This window comes from Eubalaena glacialis, chromosome 9, assembly GCF_028564815.1.
Source record: "Eubalaena glacialis isolate mEubGla1 chromosome 9, mEubGla1.1.hap2.+ XY, whole genome shotgun sequence".
NCBI lineage: Eukaryota > Metazoa > Chordata > Mammalia > Artiodactyla > Balaenidae > Eubalaena > Eubalaena glacialis.
Window position 1 is genome coordinate 106,345,837 of NC_083724.1, and position 16,881 is coordinate 106,362,717.

Genomic DNA, 16,881 nt, shown 5'->3' on the forward strand with positions numbered 1-16,881 from the left:
ATTACAGCCAGCCTAGTGGCTGTGAAGAGGTATCTCACGGTAGTTTCCATTTGCAGATAATGAGTCACGTTAGCACCTTTTCATGTACTAATTGACCATTTGTATATCTTCTCTGGAGAAATGTGTCTACAGATCTTTTGCTCTTTTCATTACGGTAAAATACTCCAAACATAAAATGTACCACCTTAACCACTTTTAAGTGTACAGCTCAGCAGTTTTAAGGATATTCACACTGTTGTGCAATAACCTCCAGAACTTTTCATACCCATTAAATGACAACTCCCTGTTTCTCCTTTCCCCAGGCCTGGCAGCCTCTACTCCACATTCCATTTCCGGGAGTTTGACCACTTGCTTGTGAGTACACTGAGTAACTACATTTCCCCTGGTAGCATGATCCTAGGTAAACAATTTCCATTTTATTATGGAACTCTTCTGGGCATTGACCTCTCTACAGGAGCATTTCTCAGACATTACCCAAGACATCAAGGGAATTTCAGATTTCAAGATTAAGTCCTTCAGTCATAAGGGCAGTTTCAATTCATCCCTGATGACAAGCTAGTCATTGCCCCTCAAATGGAAATTCTCTAGTCCAAAGTCCCAATAGATGTCACTGGGTGGCACTCATGGGCTTTTATCGTAAGCCCCAGTCTACACCTGATTCAAGGCTACTGACTCTACAGAGAATTTGTTCACATCAGCACTCCAGCCACTATTCTATACTGTTTGAAATTAACAACCTGTGAGGGCTCGAGCATCTTATTGGTTCCCATCGACATGTCCAATCAATACTACCTGAAGGACAGATGTACCTGCCTTCTGTTTTACAATTCTGGGGGGGAGGAAATATCCATCTCCACCACATATGCAGGTAAAAGAGATGCAGCCACTTCACAAAAAGCCTATGCAGACATGCCCAATTTTGACCAAATCTTCACCTTAATCCATCAACCTTTGCATTCCTGACTACAGGACTTCACCAACAGGTTTTTGCTTTACAGTACCAAATAAGGGAAGTGCCCCCCAGCCAGACATTATGCCCATGCCCAGAAAGCATTCAGGTGAAGGAGACACAACTTCTTCACATTTATGTTTTACATCCCAAATTTCATCCAAACTTCCGCTTTATCAACACTTGTGGTCCTATATTCTTTCTGTGCAATTATAGCACCTGTTGGGACTCCACCAATGGGTTTTGGTACCACGGTCCATGGGCTCCCGTGTCACAGAGTCCCAGAGACTTCCCTGCCCCCCGACCGTCCTATATTCATGTGCATTTGGCTTTGGGTCACCAGCAGGGGACTGAACCAAGAAACCCTGGCCTTTTTGTCACTCTTTCTCTTGATTCAATTGCTGGACCATCACCCCATGTGATTGCAGGTATGGTTTCCTGTTGCCATCTTTGACTTGGGCCTTTCCAAATTCCTCCAAGCTAGAGTAAATAAAGCAGCTTTGTTGCTTTGATGTTGGGGAACCAGCAGGGGCTCCTGTTGGTCCAGTCATCCTTTGTTTGGACCATTTGTTTGGACCTTTGTTTGGACCATTAGAAGCTGCTTTATTCACCCCATTTCTTCATAACTTCAGGATTTCCACTCCACGGCACAAGTCCCTTGACTCTCTCTCCCCTCATCTGTCCGCCTTCCCTTGGCCATCAGTCTAGCCTTCTTTGTCATGTGTTGCTTCGGCACACCTTTTTCTTTTGGAAGTGGCTCTGAGACGAGAGGCTGTAATTTGAGTTGGGCCTGCATCTGGATACCCACCACATCCTCCAGTGGGGGCCCTGAGACACGAGGCTATAGTTCCCTGGCCACAAGCTAAGCTTGACCTTTCTCTTTCTTTGTAGCTCTCACATAGAATAATAACCAAGGGATTGTATCTTTTGTTCTTTCCATATTATTTTGCATTTCCTTACAGATCCAGTGAGCCAACTGCCCAGAATTTGGATCCATCATCTCTAAATTCCATTAGTCACTTACCTTCAGTAACTGACCTCAGCACAGCAGCTGCTCCATACCATGGGTAGAGACCCTATGGCTACTCAGGAATCAAAGCTTCCTTGTTCCCCGCCCTTTCATCCTTTCTCCCCGCAAACCACGTTCTTCAGTGATTTGGGTAATTTCAGTGATTTCAGCGAATTCCACTTTTTCCTGACACTAACTCTTCTGTTGCCACCCCAGCTGGTATACTGCAATTTGATTCTGGCACTAAATACCCAGAGTTAGCACTTACCCCACAAGTTAGAAGGCATAGTCCCCAAGAAGACTTCCCTTACTTCAGAGGCCAGCTGCACTTTGGAGTTTCCCAAGCCACCCATACTTCAGTCCAACTGACTACCAATCCCACGTCTTCCCAACAACCCCCGCAGGTCTGGTAATTCACTAGAAGCTCACAGAACTCAAAAAGGTGCTATGCTTCTGATTAAGTTTTATTATAAAGGATACAGATCAGGAACAGCCAAATGAAGAGATGCATGGCGTGAAGTCTGTGAGGGTCCCAAACACAGAGCTTCTGTGTACTCTTCCTGTACATCAAACTACTTCATCTCCCACCACATCCACATGTTCACCAACCAGGAAGCACCACTGAGCTTTGGTGTCCAGAGTTTTTGTTGAAGTTTTACGCCATCAGCACGACCAATTGAATCTCCAGCTTCTCCTCTCCCCCTGCCCCGGAGATTTGGGAAGTTTGGCTGATATTATGGGGCTCAAAGCCCCAACCCTCTAACCATGCGGTTGGTGTTTCTGGCTTAGCCACCCCATCCTGAAACTATCTATGGGTCCATCAGGAGTCACCTCATTAGCATAAATTCATATGTGGTCCAAGGGCTCATTAACAATAAGACACTCCTATCATTGAGGAATTTCTAAGGGTTTAGAAGCTCTGTGCCAGGATCCCAGGACAAAGACTAGACGTATCCTTTATTATACAACATATACTTACTCCTAAACCCAACTAGAGGGTCTCCAGCCACAGAGCCTGTCCAAGAAGGCTGCTGCCTCAGCCACATGCCCCAAGGGAAACAGCCCTCCACCTGAACCCCCGGCTGGCATTGGTCACACTCCCCTGGCCTGATGCCCACTTTCCTCGTGGTAAGATTCCATTTACCTCCTTGGGGTTGTTTCCTGCATCCAGGTTCTAATCATCATTAGCTCCAAGAAGGAATGGGGTGGTATCTTCTCCCTGTCCTGCCCCTGTCCCCCAGGCCCCACTGTGGATGTCCCAGTGACTCCTTTCTCAGGGACCATCTCTGCAGGTCACTGGGATGAGAGAATCTACCCTCACTGGGGGCATACATCACATCCCTCGGTCTCTGGACATCTACTCACTTTTCCATCTGTTCAGTGAGCAGAGACCACTTAAGTCTGTTAGGCAGAATCAGACACGGCCACATGGCCAGGATTCCAAGTCAGGTGCTCTGTAACCAAGCTCTCACCACCCATTTAAAACCCCTGCCCAAGTGTCCTGTGATGGGGAAAATATTTCTCTGTGACTAGACGTGATCTGGCTGAGGTCTCCGTGGAGATGTGTGTGGGTGCTGTTCGATTCTGCAGGAATCTATGGCCTGCAGCTCCGTGGCTTGCCGGGCAGCAGTTTATTTGGTGGGATGTTCCCACATGCTCAAGGCTAGACTCGGCGGCACCACCAGATGGGACAAAGCCCTTTATGAATATTACAGGACAGGACAGGACTAAATCTGCTGACCTGGGAGTTAGCCGCTGAGTTAATTCGACCCTGGCTTGGAAACAACAGCTCTGCCATGGCAACCTCCACTTCGTGTGGCAGGTCCCACTCACCCGCACTTGCACCCAGGTTACCGAGGCAGCCGACAGCCTCAAACGGTGGGAGGACAGAAAGAGGGTTTCAACCAGCAAGAAAACACTGGTTCCAAGTCTGCTGGCTAGCTCAGCGGCCTCTATGATTTTCCCACCTGCAGGACTCAGTGCAAGTCTATACCGGAGTCCCTTCCCCACACACTTCCATTTCCAAAGCTCTGAGCATTTAAAGACATTGAGCCAGCACTGGGTTCCTCTAGTTAAACTTGGCATTCTCTGGAGCTAACAAATGAATAATAGTATTGATCATAATAATAGCCAACACTTACATAATATTTACTATGTACCAGATGCTTTTTTTAGAAATTTGTGTGTATTGTTAATCCATTTAATCTCCAACAGCCTTACGAAAGAGGTGTGATAATATCTCCACTTTACAAATGAGGAAGTTGAGGCCTGACAAGGTGAGCAAAGGCACCTAAGAGGTTTTATCTAAATAAAGGATTTAACCCCAGCACCATATTCTCTATTCGCCAAAAGAAAAGCACACTTTGAAAAGTACAAAACAAACAAAACCTAGTCACCCCCTTTGGAAAGCTGTCCCGTGCACACTGCACTGGAGAGTGGATGACACCCCGGATGGGCACCAAAGTCTGCAGAGGCAGGTGGCACGTCGCTGTGCATGGCAAGATCCAGGGGCACAAAATGAGCAATCTTATATATGAATATCTCTGCAAATAGCCTCAATAAAATATTAACAAGTTTAATTCGAACGCTCATTAAAATAATAATAAACCACGGCCAAGTAGGATTTACCCCTCAGGAACGCAAGGATAATTCAAATTAGGACATCAATTCACACAGTTCACCACATTAGTAAGTCAAAGAAGAAAACCACATAATTATCTGCAGAGAAGCTAAAATGGCATTTTAGAAAATTCAGCATCCATTCCTGATTAAATTTTTAAAACACTTAGTGGATATTTTCTTATTATGAAACACTTAATAATAAGTGGATATTTTCTTATTATGATAAAAAAGAATCTTAAACCAAAAATAAGCACCAATCTTGATAGTGAAATACCAGAAACATTCTCATTATGTATCCGCTTTTATTAAATGTTGATTTAAGGTGAGAGAGGAACACAAGAGCTGGAAATTGTGAAGAAGAAGACAAAGCCATCATATTGGAAACTGATGCCACCATGTGCTCAGGAAATCCAGACACAACTTAGTAACCATAATAAAAGCCATAAGGTGGCTGGTGACAAATTCACATGCTGGAGGAGCTTCTTTTCTATGTATAGATAAAAACCAGTTTGAGGGAGGAAAAAAAAAGAAGAGATCTCTCTTTACAAAGGCAACAGCTAACAAATACATGTGAAAAGAAACAAGACAGATGCAGGGCTGTGCAGGAAGACTCCAGCAAGAGACAGAAAACAAATGAATAAAAGGCCGAGCAGATGTCATAGCTGGATAGCAGCTCAGTAATGGAGCAGTGTCGGTTCTCATCACACATAAAAATTAAATGTGGACACACTGGCATCACAGGAAGGGAGGCATTTAATCTTTATTTTTAACATGGACAGTCTTTACTTTTGGTCAAGAGACAGAGATGCTCTTTTCTTTAATAATTAAAGCAGATGAGATGTACAATGTATGTTTGACAGGCCACAAACAGGCTGCTTTAGTTAGCATAAAATTCAAGTTAACTCATGTATAAGCCAGAATGACTTCCCCATACCTCAGTATGTGAAAATTTCTTTTTTCAGTGTGCATTGGTGTACAGGGCCGCAAGCAGGCAACAGGTCACCCATCTCTATATTCTGACCCCAGCCCCACATGTGGGAAACCCTCAGTCTGAGTGTATTTTAATATTGTGTCGATAAGCAAAACTTTCTGTGTGATCTCTTATTATTTGCCCTACTGAGGCAGGAGATAGATAGGCTCCAGGCTGAGCCGCTGGAGTTCATGCCCTGTAGACAGAAACTCCAAAATAGCAGGAGGGAAGAGAAGCTGAGCCCTGCCTAGATAAGAGATAAAAGACCACTATTCCTCATTCTCGAAGTCAAGGAGAACTTCCCAACTACACATGCACAGAAAGGCTCCTTGAAGGTCAAAAAGGGAGGGGGGGTGTCACCCCACAGTAGGTGATGTCAACCTACCCATAGGCCTCTTCGCTAGAATCCATCTTGGCTAAGAGATGCGTGCACACACATGGAAGGACCCTGAGATAAACCAAATACAGACTCAGAACCAGACAAAGCAAGATGGTTGGCCAAAGGAAACCTGGAAGAAATGCCCCATATAAGTGATTCAAACTACCACGGGGGCACGACTCTCTCTCTGAGTCTGCCCATGTGTCTATCCCCACTTACCCCTTTTCCTCCTAATAAACACTTTGTTTCACTACTTTCCATTTCTTTGTGGAAATTCATTTTCTGCAAAGCCACACAGGCCAAGGCCTTGTCACTGGCCACTGGTCTGGTGGCTAGGATTTAGCACTCTCACTGCCGCGGCCTGAGTTCAATCTCTGGCTGGGAACCAAAATCCTGCTTCAAGCTGCTGCAGGCCGAGGCCACCCGAGATCACTACTACAATTTAAACTGCTTTTCTTTTTTTTCTTTCTCTTTTTCTCTTTTTTTTTTTTTTCCTTTTTATTGAAAGTTAACAGAAATGAACAGCTCCATGTATTCTCACAAAGTGCACACACCTGTGTCACCAGCACCCCGGGGCACCCTTGTGGTTTGTTTCATTTCCAACCCCTCCCCCAGGGCAATGGCCATCCTGATTGCTAACCACACAGATCAATTTCACCTGTTTCAGCACTAGCCCAGTGAAAACCTCCCTCTTGGACTCTCTGTGTCTGATTGACTTCACCCCATGCTAATTGTTGAAATTCATCAATATCATTGTGTGCAGCTGCAGGTCCTTGCTTTGTAAATATATTGCAGATGATTTACTGATTCTGCGACTGATGGGCCATGAGCTACTTCCAGTTCAGGGCTGTTGCCAATAGCGCTGCTGTGCACATCCTCATTTGTGTTTTCTGGTGATCTGTTGGTATAGACCTTGGAATCCCGGAGTTCCAGGGTATGCAAAGTTTCAGCTTTAGCAGAATCTGTCAAACAAGTTTCCATAATGACTGCATTAATCCATGCTCCCACAGTGGTGCTCTCTGCACTTGAAATTTTCCATCTTTGTAACTGAGTCTTCCTGGTGGGTGTGATTGGTATCATATCTTGGATTTGTGCGTTTCACTTTTTATCCTTTGGGCAGAGGTCCATGTGCAGTGTCATCATTAGCCAACATGAGGCTCACCTCTTATTTTTATTTGTTCCCATGTTTATGTCCCTTTTGTATCTCCACAGCCCTCCTCCAGCACCAGGAACTCATGCTGTAGGTCTTGTGCATACTTTGGTTTGCATGTGTTCTTGGGCCGTGTGTGGGGTTTTCTTGCATGTATGCATATTTTCAATGACATAAATGACAATACTGCATACCCATCTCATAGCTCACTCTGTGTTTTGCTTTCTTCACTCAGCATGCCACTCTTAATAGCCATCCATGCTGCTTGTACTCAGGTCACTGGTGAAAACGTGTTGGAAAATGACCATCTGTCTCTCAGGTCAAGGCCAGCCGCCTGCACAAGATGCTGATTCCAGGGCCAGGTGACCTGCAGCAACAATCCCAGGCATTGCTGGCAGTCTTCTACAGCCTGTTTTTGCTCTTCAGTCTTCCAAGATCTGCAGAATCAAGGCACCCTGAATACTTTTCTCTTTTTGCCACGTGGAGCATGGTTTCCACGTTATGTTATTTGAACCTCTAATCTGAGGCCTCTAGCTGCTGCGTGTCCTGCCCTGGCGCCATCTGCCACAGTGCACCTCTTCACTCTCCTGGGGGTGGACACACAGCCCTCCAAGCCCAGCTGGGCTCTTGCAACTCATATCCAATGACTGAGGGGGTTAGCATCTCCTGAGGGGCCTGTGAGCCTCTTGGCCCCCTCTTCTGTAACACATCCGTTCATGCCTTTTGCACATTCCCCACTGTCCTTTCTTGTCACTTGCAGGAACTTCACAGACAACGTGGGGAGGAACCTCATGGTTTCCTGAGATCATCTGCTTTCAGCCACTGCAAACGTTTTCTCTCTTAATCAATTGTCCATTAGTTCTGTCACAGAAATATTCAATTTTTATGTAAACTAGAGTCATAAGAGCTCTATTTATCACCTGCGCTTTGGGGGTTTTGTCTAAGCAGCTCTTGAGCCAGCCTGAGATTTGTTAACATAGGAAGGAAATCTCATGCTTTCATCCCCGTACTACCCTCCACGCCCAGCCCTGCTCCTGCACCCCCGAGGGCTCTGCAGTGATCAAGGTCGCCACACCCAAGAGTCTCTGGGCCTTTTCAGCCTACACCCTGGTCACCAGCCCCTTGGGAAGGCAGGAACCCGTGGCAAGTGGAATGTGGATGACGGTAGGGAAGATTCATCTCCACAGGGAAGACGGGGCTGGAGGGACAACGAGGCCAGAGCAGGCAGATAGATGCATCCAGCTGGTCCAGGAGCCGCTATTGTGCCCAAGGTGACAGGTCTTTTCTTAACATCTGCACTGAAGCCAGAATTCACACTACCATGTGAAGATCTGTGTTCAGATTTCCTGATGCTGAAAGAAAGGGAGACTGTGCAATGATTCCTGAGGAAACTGCAGCCCCCCTTTCTGCTCAGGGTTTCTGCCAGCTGCACCTTCCTCTGAGAATGATGGTCCTTACGCAGGTGCGCCCACCTCCTTCTAAGAGCCTGCAGAAAGGGGAAGGGGCTGCGCCACTCTGGGAGGGCTCACTGGCTTTGCTGGGTCACCCTGAAAGGTGTCAGAATCCCCAGTCTCTCCCGCCTGCAATCTCAGGACTTGGCTTTGCTGGACGTGGGGAGTGAACCTGGCCAGGAGAGCAGCCCCAAGAGGAAGTGAGCCATCTGGGAGGCTCCCTGCGGGGAGGATGCACAATCTTTCTACTTATTCCATTTATTTTGCCATTTCAGGTTAGAAGGACTCACATCATCACTGTTGCCCTGAACTTTGAGTTTAAATGGACTAGGTGGACTTCCCTGGTGGTGCAGTGGTTAAGAATCCGCCTGCCAATGAAGGGGACACGGGTTCTAGTCCTGGTCTGGGAAGATCCCACATGCTGCGGAGCAACTAGGCCCGTGCGCCACAACTACTGGGCCTGCGCTCTAGAGCCCGCGAGCCACAACTACTGAGCCGGCGTGCCACAACTACTGAAGTCCGTGCGCCTAGAGCCCGTGCTCCGCAACAAGAGAAGCCACCACAATGAGAAGCCCGCGCACCGCAACAGGAGAAGCCACCACAATGAGAAGCCCGTGCACCGCAACGAAGAGTAGCCCCCGCTTGCCGCAACTAGAGAAAGCCCGCGCGCAGCAACGATGACCCAACGCAGCCAAAAATAAATAAATAAATAAAAATAAATAACTGTAAATGGACTGGGCGAGTTGGATGAGGTTACACCTGGCGGGAAGTGCAGAGCATGGAATGTAGATTCCGTCGTAGAGCTGGGGTCAGGAGCGGCTGCGGGCACTGAGGGGGATGAGAGCACATGAGTGAATGTACTTGGGAAAGAGAGCGCCCTTTGCAGTTACTGTCGTGTTGTCGCTGTTGTTGTGGAGGACAAGCAGTGGAAGCTGGCTGGTCGTGGAGGACCAGCCTGCTAGGTGCCGAAGCACTGAGTCTCAGATGAGCCCCTGTGGCAGCCATCTCTCCGGGGTCTCAGGAGAGCGGGGCATCTTGGGTTAGCCACAATCAGCCTCCAGTCTCCAGAGAGCTGCTATTGCTCCTCGTGGTGTCCACCCATTCGCCATGCTGCCGGCAGGCCGCAACGTCCACCTGCCCAGCCCCAAGCAGAGGCCTCCGGCTCCTTGTCCCACACCCCAGAGGCCACCTTGGGTGGGCAGCACAGGAGAGAAGGTGGACCTGAAGGGAAAGAGGTCCCTGAAAGGCTGTCACCCACTCCTTCTCCTCCTCTGTTGTTTCTGGGTTGTCTGAGTTTACTGAGAAACTCAGAATGTATTAGTTAGAGTAGATGTCTCTGCTCGGTGCAGAGTGCTTTCAGGAGATTGAGTGTTGGGTGCTGTTGTGTGCTGTTATGAGCTGAATTGTATCCCCCCCCCCAAAATCCATATATTGAATTACCCTCAGTACTGCAGAATGTGACTGTATTTGGAGATAGGGTCTCTACAGAGGTGATTAGGTTAAAATGAGGTAGTTAGGGTGGGTCCTAATCCAATATGACTGGTGGCCCTATAAGAAGAAGAGATTGGGACACAGACACACAGAGAGAACACCACGTGAGGACACAGGGAGCAGGTGGCTGCCTACAAGCCAAGGAGAGAGGCCTCAGGAGAAACAACCCTGGTCACACCTTGATCTTGGACTTCCAGCCTCCAGAACTGTGAGAAATAAATGTCTATTGTTTAAGCCACTCTGTGTGTGGTGCTTTGTTATGCAGCCCAAGCTGACTGATACAGGTGCCAAGAGGTTGAAAATGGGGACAGGGAGCCCTGTGAGTATGGAGTGACCTGCCACTTGGGAACAGAGGGCTTGTCTCCTCCCCTTTGGACCTAGGTCCTGGAAGCCTTTGCAGGGAGAAGGAGGCACAATCATCTGCCCCTTAAACAAGTCCTCAAATGACGTTTGCTAAATGAAGCAAGGGTGAACCAACAGCTGTAGGGCAGTTCCTGAAATGTGAAGGAGAGACCTTTGCTCCAGGGGGTTATTATATCGATAAAATAAAATGAGGTGGTGAACTGACTCCTCCTGTAATTTTCTTCCCCTGGCTCAAAGGTTCTTGAGTGGAGAGGGATACTGTTGAGTTCTTTGTTTGTTGGTTTCCATCTCATTTGCTCCGGGTGGTTGGGGCTTGGAAGCACATCTGTAACTGCACAGCCAGTCGGGGTCTCTCTGGGGACAAGGCAGATGCTCTGGGGCTGGGTTACTCCTGCCTGTCTCAGGCTGTTGGTGGGCGCCTCCCCACCTGAGCACAGGGAAGGAGGAAAACCATTCCTAACCCACCAATTCTGCAAATTGGGATGAACTCAGACAGCAAAAGTGGTTCGTTTGTGTATGTGAGTGTCTATTTAATCAACTGTACCTTAAGAACATCCTCACAGTGTAAGCACCCAGAAACCCTGGCACAGCTGGCTGCAGGGCCGGGAACCTCACCACAGAAGCTCTGACGCCCCCCTGGAAGGGGAGCCACCCAAGTCCGCGGTTTCTTGGGTCTCTCTTGAAACTGGGAGAGGGAGGAGGAAAGAAGGGCCTTGTTGGCTGAGGTGTACAAAAGCGCAGCCTGCAAAGATATTTGCCACAATTACAAATGTTGCCTCTCTTCTCCTGCAATCCCAAAGCCTCACAAACCTTTTTCCCACAAAATCTGCTCTGTGGACACAGAAAATCCCCAGCCCATCCCCTTTGTCCTGTCAACCTGAGGCTTCATTTCAGCCAAATGGTTATGTTGATTCTCCCAGGAAAACCTGCTCAATGAGCGCCATGTGGGGCGTGATGCTGGCCTTACAAAGGATGCTTGGCGAATCTGTTTGGGAGAAAATGTCATGGAGCAAACCTGCCCCTGGAGGGAAAGAAAGACACGCGGGGCACGGTCTTGGGCACATCCTCCATCCTTCAGTGAGCGCTGCTATATGTCATCACCTCCAGGGCCCTAAGGACAGAAATGCTGCTGGATGACTTCCTTCAATGCAGAGAGAGATTCTCCCATCCAACTCACAGCAGATGGTCGCCATCCATGTAGAGAAGTAATCACACCCTGGGAATGGCCTCAGACCTGCTCTCTGGAGAAAGGGTACTGAGATCCCAATCATACGACCGTGGTGTCAGGTGGGCAGCTGCCCTTGCAGGTTCTGCCAACTCTGCCCTCCTCTCTCACCTGTGAGCCTAAACCCTGCCTGAGGTCCCCATGCTCTGTTGCAGACCATTTAATGAAATGTTTAATGTCTGCCAGCCTAGATGCTTGACGAGCACCAGATACTTGTCGAATGAATGGATGCATGAATGTATTAGTTAATATCCAAAACCTTGTATTAAAACAATGTATTTTCCCCCAAACTGAAGATGATTATTTGTAACAAATAAAATCATCATGATACATACGTAAGGGAAAGAGACTAAAGATAATGACTTTTTCTGTTTCAGAAAAGGAAAGCAAGAAAGTAAAAGGACAAAAGAAAAATGATTTATCTTATGCCCAATCACTGAGAATGCTAACCCCCAAATCATAAGGCCTTAATCCAGGGATTTATATTTACCTGGAATAATAAGAGACGCATTTTATATAACGTATGAGGGAGACATGGTCTGCCGCGTCCCTAGCCAGCCTTCTCGCTGTTACTCCACAGCCAGAGAGAGAATGGTTTCTTTATCCTGTAGACTCGCCGCTTCCCGCAGCCACTAAGAGCCCTCCAGGTCAGCCCAGGTCCCGAGTGAGGAGAAGGCAGCATCAGGAGAACAAGGAAAGTGATGCAAATTGAACCAGAGTCACTAAAACACTCTATGAGAGGAGGAACTGAGAGAGAAGGAGAAGGGATGTGGGGAGCCCGGTGTGTGGGAGTCGACAGGAGATTCTGGAGGGAGCTTTGGGAAGCAGAGGCAAGGTGAGTTTTCGATGTGTAGTTTGGGGCTGTAGAATGGATCTCCATAATTATTTTTCAATGATGCAAGTAACAAATGGAATTCCTTTTCAATTACTATTGCCTACGAGTAATTGTTCTTTGAGGGAGAGACTGTGCCCATGGGATACTGGATTACAGGTGGCTTTCACACGGAGTAGAAAGCTACTGTCCAGGATTTCAGGCCTAAGATTCACAGCTAGGTCCACCCGGATTAAATCATCCTTTTAGACCCTAATCAAGGGCACATTTACCACTGCTCCCTATCCATGGTGTAAAGTGGCGGGGTCCAACCAGGCGCAAGTGTTCTCATTCTCATACTCCAACGACAAAGGCAGAGAAATATTGTAGAAATAACACTGAACGTGCAATGACAACTGCAGAGATATTGTCAAGATTAGAAATTCACGTTTAAAGCAGAAAGCTAGATTTACACAGCATTTTGTCAGTTCACTAAATCAAATAAAATTTTTCAAAGGAACCATCCTTGTGGCATTGCAAACTTAAAATGAACTCTTCTCAACTCTCAGGCAAACAAGCAGTTTGAACATCTGCATGCAATTTCACTCCCTGACAGAGCCATTAAAATGATAGCAAAAGGTTTTTTTAAATTATGGGAAAACAAAAGAGGGAATAATAAGAAATGTTTGGAAGCTCTAAAAGTGAGAGGGGGCAGTGGTGGCTGCCCTTACAGGCCCGCACACCCGGAGGATCCTGGCCAGCACTGGGGAAGTGGGAACCAACTGGTTTACAGCCGGAAATCCTAAAGGCCTGGGACCCAGCAGCTCCAGACGCCCCGTGAGGTAGGCACACGGCACCTATGAGGGCCGTGCAGTCTGTTCATGAAGTCGTCAGACCCTAGATTCCCTCCCCACTCCGTTGCCCTGGGTGACCCACCTCCTCTCCCAGAGGTGACCAGTGAGTTCTTTTGGTGGGAGAGACACAGCTGAAGGAGTGGTGCCAAAGTGAACTCAGGGAAATCAGGTGAAAATGTGTGCTCCCCGCCAGCCCCCAGATTCCTGGCAGCCAGTCCTCTGCCTGCCAACAGGGGATGGGAGGATGTTTCCTGACCCATGTGACCAGCTCAGGAGGAAAGTCTCACCAACAAAATGGCCCAGCAAGATCACTCTAAAGGGGAACTCAAAGTTACCAAGCCCACTGGCGTTCCACTTAGTTCCCCGAACCCCATCGGTGTCCCACTTAAAAGACAAGAATACACTGCTTTCATGGAAGTAGAACAAAATACTATTAAAGAAGGAGAGAAAGGAAAGGAGGGAAAGACTCAGAAAACACATGTGGTGTTGTGCATGGTGTGTAGTGTGTGTGTGGTGTATATGTGGTGTGGTGTTTGTGTGTGTGGTGTGTGTGTGCATGTTCTCTCAGTGGCTGCCCTGCACAAGCACACAATCAGCAACATGTTTTCTCAAGTGAAATTGCTGAGGAGAGACCTCCCGGGGTTTGCACGTGGTTCTTGCACAGAAGTGAGTGGCTGGACATCCTCAGCCTGCAGCAAATACTGCCTGCTTATCAGGCAGCCTGGGCATGAGAAAAGATGCCACAATTATGGGCTCAGTGTAATGATTTCAACAAATTTAGTACACAGACACCTCTTACAGCAGTGCTTCTCTAAAATCAGCACACACACGGACACCCGAGAATCCTGATGGAATGCAGGGCTAGTGGGGCCACAGCTGTGGTCTGGGTGTGCCCCTAAAATTCACATGTTAAATCCCTAACCTCCAATACGATGATACTTTGAGGTGGGCCTTTGGGAGGTGATTAGGATTAGACAAGGTCATGAGGGTGGGCTCTCCCAATGGGATTAGTGCCTTTATAAAAAGAGACGTCAGAGCTCTCGCTCCACGGGAGGACACAGTGAGAAGCCAGCTGTCTGGAAGCAGGAAGACAGCCCCCAACAGCAACCAACCACACAGCACCTTGGTCTCGGACATCAGCCTCCAGAACTGTGAGAAATAACTGTCAGTGTATTTTGTCGTGGCGGCCAGAGCTGACCACGACAGCCAGGATGGCTGCATTTCTCATTCTCCCCAACCCATACTTATTGTTGTCAACAACCATACTGCTGCTGGTGGTCCAGGACAACACAAGGGTCTCCAGGTTGTAGGATAAAGATGGGAATCAATGAGTACTCACAGGGAAAGTACTGGTGGGTGACTTTAGTGGGACACATACATGTAGCACAGCATCGACAGTGGCTTTACCTCTGGATGATAGGATTTTTCCCTCTGTTTTTTCCACAGTGAGCATGTTTTGCTATTGTAATACGGTGGCCAAAGGCACCTGTAGAAATAGCAAACAGTTCCATAGTTCTCTGATAGAAAGCTGGATATACTCTGCCTGGAGAAAAATTAACTGTTAGGGATGTTATAATAGTAAAAAAAAATATCTTCTGGTAACAATAATACCGTAAAGGACACATTACACTCCCAGCCTGAGCCACACCCTCGGGGAGGAGGCATGTGCCCTGCAGGGTTGGTGCAGCTGTGGGGTAGCCTCTCTCTGGGACCCCTCTCTCCCTTCAGGTGCCAAATGACCACACATGCAACCCCGTGCAGCTCCCAAGCCCACAGCACCGCGCTGCTCCAGCCCCCAGGGTCAGCACGCTGCCTGGGCTCCCTCATGGCAGCTAATGAGCATGTTTACCAGGAGGGACATATCTCTACTTTTTAAGAAGTCTGGTTGTGGTTAACACACACACACGTGCACACATGGTTTGTGGACTTTACAGCTACAAGAGATGCCCACCCACCCCTAAGAATGTGTGATTAAAAATACCATAATCAGATCTTAAATGTTTTCATCGCAAAAAAGCAATGGTAACAATGTGATGTGATGAAGAAGGTAGCTAACACTATGGTGCTGGGGAAAATACCATAGTTAAGTGAATATACCATCTCTTGTTTTGGGAAGAAAACTGCAGTTTTACACTCTATTTCTGGGGCGAATAATGACCAGGTTACCTCCATCAAATATGTCCTTAGTCAACCCACGGACCCCAATGATGCTGGGTCTCAGTCTCAGTGGAGAGAACTTGACTGATGGGCGGGGCGGGGGGGAGGGGGGGGAGATCAAAGTGACTGCGCCATGGAGTCCCTAGCCCTGCTCTAATTAAGCCAACGATGTGGCCTCACCCTCACGGACTCAGCTCTCATGTTCTGGGTTTAGCAGGGCAACCAGAGGCCTTCTTCACTTTTTACCCAGCACTGCCCCACAGAGGGCCTCGTTAGGGAAACATGGGGATTCCTGCATCCTACAAGGGACAGCTTTGCTCCAAATTCCCAGCTGAGGGACCCAGCAGGCCAAGTGGGTCAGCAGATGGGCACCAGGCTAAAGGTGGCTGCCTGGTATTTCACGATTCCAATTGTGTGGATGAGAATGCAGCTGGCCGTCTCCAGCAGGCCGGCCAGCGAGAGGAGAGGCTCAGGAGCTCGTAACTGGCACCACACACAGCCCTCTTGCTATCAGCAAAGATATACACTACTATATATAAAATAGATAACCAACAAGGACCTACTGTATAGCACAGGGAACTCTACTCAATTTCTTGTAATAACCTATAATGGAAGAGAGTGTTAAAAAAAGAATATGTATAGTTATATATTGAATATATATGTATAACTGAATCGCTTTGTTGTACACCTGAAACTAACACAACATTGTAAATCAACTACATTTCAATAAAAATTAAAAAAAAAAAAGATTATGTGTGAACTTTCGTTTACCTGGATCAATCAGCATCTTTTAGAAGATGTGGAGGTTTGATCTTGAAGATGTGACTATGCAGCCTTGAAATTTTCTTTTCTTTCTAAGATACTGTGATGCTATTAAAAGCAAGTGTAAGAAAAGAAAACAAAGAGAAGAAAAGAATCCCAAGAAGACTCATAATTAAAAACTATCAAAAGAGTCATGTACCAAAATGTTCATTGCAGCTCTATTTACAATAGCCAGGACATGAAAGCAACCTAAGTGTCCATCAACAGATGAATGGATAAAGAAGATGTGGCACATATATACAATGGAATATTACTCAGCCATAAAAAGGAACGAAACTGAGTTATTTGTAGTGAGGTGGATGGACCTAGAGACTGTTTTACAGAGTGAAGTAAGTCAGAAAGAGAAAAACAAATACCGTATGCTAACACATATATATGGAATCTACAAAAAAAAAAGAAAAGAAAAGAAAAAAAATAGTCAGAAGAACCTGGGGCAAGACAGGAATAAAGATGCAGACCTACTAGAGAATGGACTTGAGGATATGGGGAGGGGGAAAGGTAAGCTGGGGCAAAGTGAGAGAGTGGCATGGACATATATACATTACCAAACGTAAAATAGATAGCTAGTGGAAAGCAGCCGCATAGCACAGGGAGATCAGCTCGGTGCTTTGTGACCACCTAGAGGGGT